Source organism: Oncorhynchus clarkii, chromosome 28, assembly GCF_045791955.1.
Source record: "Oncorhynchus clarkii lewisi isolate Uvic-CL-2024 chromosome 28, UVic_Ocla_1.0, whole genome shotgun sequence".
NCBI lineage: Eukaryota > Metazoa > Chordata > Actinopteri > Salmoniformes > Salmonidae > Oncorhynchus > Oncorhynchus clarkii.
Genome location: NC_092174.1, coordinates 16,421,114 through 16,429,985, shown reverse-complemented (window position 1 = coordinate 16,429,985; position 8,872 = coordinate 16,421,114). Strand labels below are relative to the sequence as shown.

The 8,872-nt window shown below is 43.4% G+C and overlaps 1 pseudogene; it reads right to left on the bottom strand.

Annotated features, from left to right (window-relative positions):
- LOC139386555 (ephrin type-B receptor 1-like) overlaps positions 1-8,872 on the bottom strand; it is a 296,455-nt pseudogene that overhangs the window by 42,132 nt on the left and 245,451 nt on the right.

Genomic DNA, 8,872 nt, shown 5'->3' with positions numbered 1-8,872 from the left:
TAGCTAACCAACAACTCAACAGAATGTACTTGAGAGACAACAAGTGCTCATTGTGCAAATGTATTTATGTTTTCAAAAAAGATTTGAAGAGGAAATATAGTTTACATGTCGTCAAAACTGCCTGTTTGGCTCCACCGTTGCGCACGCATCGGTTTTGCTGCCCACCCGTCTATAGAGCCAAATGAAACGTTTTAGCTTCGCTGTCCAAGCAAACGCAGAGGGGAGTGTAGGCGCCTCAGCTCTAAGATGTTGACTGCAACACATGGAGCGTCACCATGGTTTGGTAACAGCCGATATGTAGAGTTAAACCGTGCTGACTGTCACCTGTACATTTCCATAGAAGAGCCCAATAGAGCGAGCTCAAGTGAGAGAGAGGGAGCTGTGAGAGAGGTAGAGAGAGGGAGAATGATCCATAGAGAGAGCATTTCTGTAGCCTTTCCTAATCCCTCCGGTCACAGTCTGACGGACATAAAAGACCACCTTGGAATTTCTAACGGGGATGTTCAGACACAAGCTCCTGTTAGACAGTCAGATATACAGCCAAACGTTAGCGGCCGAAAGGAGGAAGAATGGCACAGGAGTTCAGAGGGTAGCCCAAAGAACTTCTAAAGGCACACTAAACTGCCTCAGTCCTATATCGTGTCTTTGTGTGGCTGTTTTAGGGCCTTAGGGCTACTCTAGTGTTGTTTCTTGAGCATGATTTAGCATGCTGCGGGCAAACTGAAATTCGCTTTACAGCAATGGGACAAAAGGAGAAGTAAGGAGAAGTCTTTAGAGCGGTGATATAGTATCTGAAATATCTATAAAATAAGAAACTAAAAGTATACTTGAGAGTGTGAATTATAGGCCTACTCTTTTGTTAGCTGTAAAGTCAGTGTGCTATTTCTCTGTGCAGCTGTATTCAGGTGATGTGCTGCTGAAGGAGTCTCCTAAACTCAGACTGGTGAAAATTATGATTGGCTTGAGCAGAAATCAACTGTCTGAGTGCCAATCAGTCATGTATTGCTGGGCGATATGGCCATTATTTTTTTTTTTACTTATGGTGATTTACAGTACCAGACAAAAGTTAGGACACACCTACTCATTCAAGTTTTTTTTTATTATTATTTTTTTTACTATTTTCTAAAATGTAGAATAATAGTGAAGACATCAAAACTATAAAATAACACATATTTAGTAACCAAAAAAGTGTTAAACAAATCAAAATATATTTTATATTTGAGATTCTTCAAAGTAGCCACCCTTTGCCTTGAGGACAGATTTGCACACTCTTGGCATCCTCTCAACCAGCTTCATGAGGAATGCTTTTCCAGTGGTCTTTCCCTTCACTCTGTTGTCCAACTCATCCCAAACCATCTCAATTGGGTTGAGGTCAGGGGATTGTGGAGGCCAGGTCATCTGATGCAGCACTCCATCACTCTCCTTCTTGGCCAAATAGCCAAGAAGCCTGGAGGTGTGTTTTGAGTCATTGTCCTGTTGAAAAACAAATGATAGTCCTACTAAACGCAAACAAAATAGGATGGCGTATCGCTGCAGAATGCTGTGGTAGCCATGCTGAGTGTGCCTTGAATTCTAAATAAATCCCAGACAGTGTCACCCCCACACCATCACACCTCCTCCTCCATGCTTCACGGAGGGAACCACACATGCGGAGATCATCTGTTCACCTCCTCTTGGTCTCACAAAGACACAGCGATGGGAACCAAAAATCTCAAATTTGGACTCATCAGACCAAATGACAGATTTCCACCGGTCTAAAGTCCATTGCTCGTGTTTCTTGGCCCAAGCAAGTCTCTTCTTCTTCTTAGTGTCCAATAGTAGTGGTTTCTTTGCAGCAATCCGACCATGAAGGCCTGGTTTGCAGTCTCCTCTGAACAGTTGATGTTGACATGTCTGTTACTTGAACTCTGTGAAGCATTTATTTGGGCTACAATCTGAGGTATAGTTAACTCTACTGAACTTATCCTCTTCAGTAGCGCTAACTCTGGTTCCACAAAAACCACAAATTAACTTTTCCTGTGGCGGTCCTCCTGAGAGGCAGTTTCATCATAGCGCTTGATAGTTTTTGCGACTGCACTTGAAGAAACTTTCAAAGTTCTTGAAATTTTCCCGGATTGGCTGACCTTCATGTCTTAAAGTAATGATGGACTTTTGTTTCTCTTTGCTTTTTGAGCTGTTCTTGCCATAATATGGCCTTGATCTTTTACCAAATAGGGGTATCTTCTGTATACCACCCTTACCTTGTCACAACACAACTGATTGGCTCAAACGCATTAAGAAGGAAAGTAATTCCACAAATGAACTTTTAACAAGGCACACCTGTTAATTGAAATGCATTCCAGGTGACTACCTCGTGAAGCTGGTTGAGAGAATGCCAAAGAGTGTGCAAAGCTGTCATTAAGGCAAAGGGTGGCAACTTTGAAGAATCTCAAATATATATTTTGTTTTGTTAAATTTTTTTGGTTACTACGTGATTCCATATGTGTTATTTCATAGTTTTGATGTCTTTACTATTATTCTACAATGTAGAAAATAGTACAAATAAAGAAAAGCTCTTGAATGAGTAGGTGTGTCCAAATTTTTCACTGGTCCTGTATATCTACATTTTTTTATATCTACATTTTTCAAATGTTTTCTCTAAATAAGCATTGTTGTACATTTAAAGGTCAAATCCACTGCATTTCAAACAGTCAGCAATAATCAAATGAATTCAGGGCTTGTGAAGTTATACCTATGCCTTCCACAACCATATGACCCACTAATAATTTAATTATTTGATCAAAAGACTGCCTCTGTCAGGTTTTCAAGTCTGTCTTTTTTTCTGTTACAAATGTAACTAGAACCATGCATAATGCCCATTCACTAATGATGACTCACTTTTTGTAGCTACAGGTCTCATCAACAATCTCTCAAGCCCACTTGCTAGTGATTAGCCAACAAATCTTTATATTTCAAGTTTAGCCAACCCTGGATCTATTTGCTAGCTAAGGTTGAACAGTTGAATTGTCATGAACACACCCTTCTGTCCGTCTTCAGCACTTTGAAATGGAGGAGACGTGCATCTCGTCACTCATTATATGTCACCGACCGCCTTGATTCGGTCTTACGTAGAAACATTTTTGAAAATATGTTTTTTTACATTGGATAAAAGTAGAGACTCAGAGATACAAAATGGTATATCATACACTGCAGTTGAGGAACAATGGGAAAGTCATTCTGCTTTGAAAGTTGATAAACGTGTAACCTCACTTTTGAGAAAATGGCCAATCATCTCCTCCTCATTGCACCTGTCAATCAAACAACTGAGTGAGTGGGGTGATGGTGGGGGGGTGTGGAGACAACTGTGGGAGGCATGTGACAATGTGATGACAGACAGATATGAGGGATTGTCGACTGTGAGAGGAGGGGGAGAGAAGAGGAAAAAGAGAAGATTCAGAGAGAAGGATAGAGGAGGGCAGGAGGTAGTGAGGAATGTGATGAGACAAGTGGAGGGTGGGGTGAGACAAGGGGAGGGTGGGGTTAACACGGGTGAGAGGAGGTGGGGCAGGGCGACGTGGGGAGGATAGGGGAGGCAGACGCTACAGAGGGTAAGGTATTTAGGGGATGGGTCTTCCAGGCTGACAGGTGTATAATCAACAAGCTCTCAGTCTCACTTCAGAATCTGACGTGTGTCTATAAATGTCAAACATCAAAGGTTAAGTTTAGACATTCATTTAGAATGGTTAAGATAAGGGTTAAGGTTTGGGATAGGGTTAAAACAAAAACAAAGAAAGTTCTGGGATTGAACATGCGACCCTCGGAGCAGGAGCTTGCGGCTTACTCCCATCCACAACGCTCTAGCAAACCGCAAGCCTTCTTGATGGTAATAGCCTTCATCGTGGCTCCTAGTGGCTTTTTTGTAGTGGCTGGGGTCCTGGGTACCTGGACGGACGTCGAATTTAGCCTTGGATCTTGAGCGACCTGGCTGGTACACTATATATACAAAAGTATGTGGACACCTTTTCAAATTAGTGGATTAGGCTATTTCAGCCAGACCTGTTATTGACAGGTGTATAAAATGGAGCACACATCCATGTAATCTCCATAGACAAACATTGGCAGTAGAATGGCCTTGCTGAAGGGCTCAGTGACTTTCAACGTGGCACCGACGTAGGATGCCACCTTTCCAACAAATTCAGTTTGTCAAATTTCTGCCCTGCTTCAGCTTCCCCGGTCAACTGTAAGTGCTGTTATTGTGAAGTGGAAACGTCTAGGAGCAAAAACGGCTCAGCCACGACAAGCTCACAGAAAGGAACCACCAAGTGCTGAAGAACGTAGTAAAAATCTTATGTCCTCGGTTGCAACACTCACTACCAAGTTCCAAACTGCCTCTGGAAGTAATGTCAGCACAATAACGGCTCGTCGGGGAGCTTCATGAAATGGCTTTCCATGGCCGAGCAGCCACACACAAGCCTAAGATCACCATTCTCTATGCCAAGCATTGGCTGGAGTGGTGAAAAGCTCACTGCCATTGGACTCTGGAGCAGTGGAAATGCGTTCTCTGGAGTGATGAAACATGCTTTACTATCTTACAATCCGACTGACAAATCTAGGTTTGGCAGATGCCAGGAGAATGCTACCTGCCCCAATGAAAGTGTCAACTGTAAAGTTTGTCAGAGGAGGAATAATGGTTTGGGACTGTTTTCATGATTCTGGCTAGGCCCCTTAGTTCCAGTGAAGGGAAATCTTAACACTACAGCATACAATGACATTCTAGATGATTCTGTGCTTCCAACTTTGTGGCAACAGTTTGAGGATGGACTTTTGCTGTTTTAGCATGACAAACTAGAAAAACTATTCAAAGTGGGGATCCTGCCCTACACCCTAACCCCTTCAACTATAACCTACATTTTTCTATTTACATTTACATACATAAATGGTTTGTGGAGATCAATGTGGAAGAACTTGACTCTCCTGCACCGAGCCCTGACCTCAACCCCATCGAACACCTTTGGGATGAATTGGAACGCTGACTGCCCAACATCAGTGCCCAACCTCACTAATGCGCTTGTGACTGAATGGAAGCAAGCCCCCGCAGCAATGTTTGTACATCTAGTGGAAAGCCTTCCCAGAAGAGTGGAGGTTGTTATAGCATCAAAGTGGGGGGACCATCTCCAGATTAATGCCTATGATTTTGGAATGAGATGTACGAAGAGCAGGTGTCCACATACTTTTGGTCATGTAGTGTATTAGAGTTTGTGTCAAGACTACTAAACCTGCTCGCGCAGATTAGAACAACACCTGCACTTATCCACCTCTGGACTATCTGACAGGGAGAAAGGGCTATGGGGAGGGATGGAGGGAGAGAGAGAGGAAAGCACAGAGGATCAGGGAGAGTTGTGGCATTTGCGATGTCAAGCGGAGACTTGCCCTTCGATGTGAATCATAGATAGATAAGAAGGTATGTTTAGTGTTTAACCTCCCCAGTGGTTAGGGTTAGGATTCTGAGGTAAACTGATCCTAGACCTGTGCCTAAAAGGGCATCTTCTACCTGGAATATGTAGAGTGTTGAAAATCATCTGGCAGCATATTTCAGAAGTAAGAAGACAGGAGATGTGGCGTACACCCACGCACAAACACCTGGACACATGCTCTCATACTGTCACCCCCCCCCCACCACCACCACCACCACCGCGTGCCAGTGTAGCAGGTGTTGCACTCCCTGAAAATCCAACCCCGGGTGGCAAATAATTAATCACATCAGCCACTAATCACAGCTAAGCATTCTGGGATAGCTCGTCAGCAACATACGGGCTCAATGAAGAACCAATTAGCTAAGCAGTCTGGATCAAGCAGTTACACACAGGAAAAGACAAAATGCTCAAAACCACCATTCTTAACTCCAATATATTATTCTTAACAATCTCATACACGATCGTTAAGACAGTGGGTTTAGAAATACAATGTTCATCCAACATCCATAAACATGTTGTCACACAGCGATTAACAATCATATGATCCGATATCAAATTCCCAATCCTTTTTCCTCTCTGCTCTATATCCACTCCTATTCTATGCGTCTCTCTCTTTCTCTCTTACAGTTTCTCTCTCTCTCTCTCTCTCTCAAACTCACAGACACGCACACAAACACACACACAGCAGCTACCCACCACCATCCACCATCTTCCCTCGCCTCCCCTCCTCCCCTTGGCCCTTACCATCTGTGAGGGTTTGGAAGCACATCTTGCCGCTGTATTTGCCAAAGCCAGCCACGGTCCTGGCCCGCACCTGCACGACGTAGACCATGCCCGCCCGGAGGCCCTCCACCCTGGCTGTGTTGGTCTCGCTGCGCACCACGGTGGAGTTGATCTCTGAGTGGTCCTGGAGGAACAGAGGAGAAGGGGATACCAGGTTAATGTTCCAGAGAGATAGAACAGGTCATGTGTATAATCCAGGACTGGACACAGTGGGGGAGAGACAGAGAGGAAGAGACCAGGGGCCGTATGTCTCAAGCAATGGCTTCATTCACCAGGAAATCTAGGCCCTATGTACTGTATCAACCTTCAGAGTAACACTGCTGATTTTGGATCAGTGTTGCTTTTTAGGTCAAAATGAATAAGATCACATGGACAGGAATGTCCTGATCCTAGATCAGCACGCCTAATCTGAGATGCTTGATACAGTACACACGGACCAACATGAACCTTTAAGGAAACCATTGTATCATCAAGGAGGCAGGTATCATAACACATCCAAAACCATTTGGCAGATTCCTCCCTATCATGTGTGTCTCCCCTATGCTGCAGCAGTAGTCAGCAACCAGTAGTGTGTGACATTGGCTGCCTTTCCTACAACAGAGGTCACACCAGAATCTTTTTTTTTTGAAATGTATTTTTTAATTAGCGCACAACCTGGACAGAAAGGAAAGAGAATTGAAACTCAGAGAAACCATTACTTTGACGTGGGTTAGTCAGAGTAACAAAAAGCAGAGAGGTTGACTGACGGGGAATCCAGTATGTGCCTTCGCTCTCCTTGTCCATAGAAACCTAAAGTTCAGATGAGTCATATGCCATTTTGATGCTGCAACAAGTCTATTCTAGTGTTCTCTAGCTGTTGTGGTTCTCTCGTTCTATCAGCGACTGGTTAGTTTGTTATTACGCCGCCCTTGACAGGCTTACATAACTGTTACCACCACAGATGGAAACTTTAGTGCCGAGGTTGAATGACAGTATGTATTGTTAGAGGGAGTGCTTTAGTGCTCACACACACACACACATACACACACACATATACACACACATACTGCCCATTAGGCCCATTAGTCTGAGTCACATTGTAAACTTGTTCCTGCTGTATTTACTGTTGGCCTCAGAAGTGTTTAGAAAGAGAGAGAGAGAGAGTTTAATTAGTAAAGGAAGTGGTGAACATTGGCTCTCTCGTTCTGTGGCGTCTGAAGTGGCGCTCTGCTAATTATGTCAGAGGACTAATTCCGCCCACGGAAAGTGTTTGTTTTCACTTAATGGAACAAAGCAACGCTTCCAAGTTTTTTTTTTTGTAGAGAATTGTTTAGTGTGACATTTTCTTGTTCTGTTTTGTTTTGTGAGAGTTCAAAGGATAAAAAAATCTAATGTTATGGTCAAAGTTTGGATTAAATGGATCAACAAAAATGTATAAATCAATCCAATAAGACTTTTTAGACCCGGAAGACTGTATTTTACCTAACCTAGCACAGTGGTAAATCTAAGCGCTGACGGAAGTGCTATAGGTCCAGGGGTGTGTCAGAAATATTTGAGCTATTCTCACAGCCTTTATTTTGAGCGCAATAGCTGGCGGTAGTGCGAAATGGGTGGGTTTTGAGCGCAATAGCTGGCGGTAGTGCGAAAGGGCTGGGTTTTGAGCGCAATAGCTGGCGGTAGTGCGAAAGGGCTGGGTTTTGAGCGCAATAGCTGGCGGTAGTGCGAAAGGGCTGGGTTTTGATGAATAAACAAGTTTTAACAAGAAGCGCTCTTTGGAAATGGATACAAGTCGAATGGAGTATGCACTGCGGGTTGGCCTACGTGAATTGTGAATAATGCAAAAGCATGTCGGCAAAAGCCTCACAAGTACACCCTTTAGAAACCTTGTATGGAGGCTCCTGGCAAATAATTGGCCACGATGAGAAAGAAGCCAAACGCACTGCTGTTGAACCAGCTTTCATTGTAGTAGGGTAAGGGCAGCCTCCTATGAAGGCTTCTTTTTTAATCAAACAAAACGGAAAACGAGCAATTGTTACAGGAAAATAACTGAAACATTTTACTGCTGCCAAACTTGACATTTTAATAAACGTTTGGTGATCAACATTGATTTCAAAGTGGTCTCACGAGCCAAACCCTTTATCGATAGTCTTGACTACTTGGCGAATACCGTGGGCATGACAAAAAATTGCCTTTATTGAAAGGAGGGGGGCTACACTTGGTTTTTAATCAAACGAAACAAGATTTTTTTTTGTATGTTTCTAAATACAAGGTTTATGGGCACTAAAAGCACATCTCTCTTGTTTATTGTGCATATGGTCACTGTGCATCATCGATGGATTGGCTGCGCTTCCATTGCTATAACCTATGCTAAGCTAAGACCAGCTTTCGTGACCAGCACATACTAAAGGTTTTTAAGGACACACCTCAGATATTGCCACCCGTCCCACCTCAGTGCAAGTGAGCTCACACATCAACAACAAGATACACAACTCATTCTAGTCGAGCTAAAATTCATCGAAGGAACTTTAGATAAACCCACTTAAACATTTTCAGCTAGTTGGCCGTCAACATTGCACTGATAAATAATCGGGAATTGTAGCCTACTCGTCTCCAAGCACCCAAGCTAACTGGCTAAAGTTGGCTAGCTTGCTAACTAG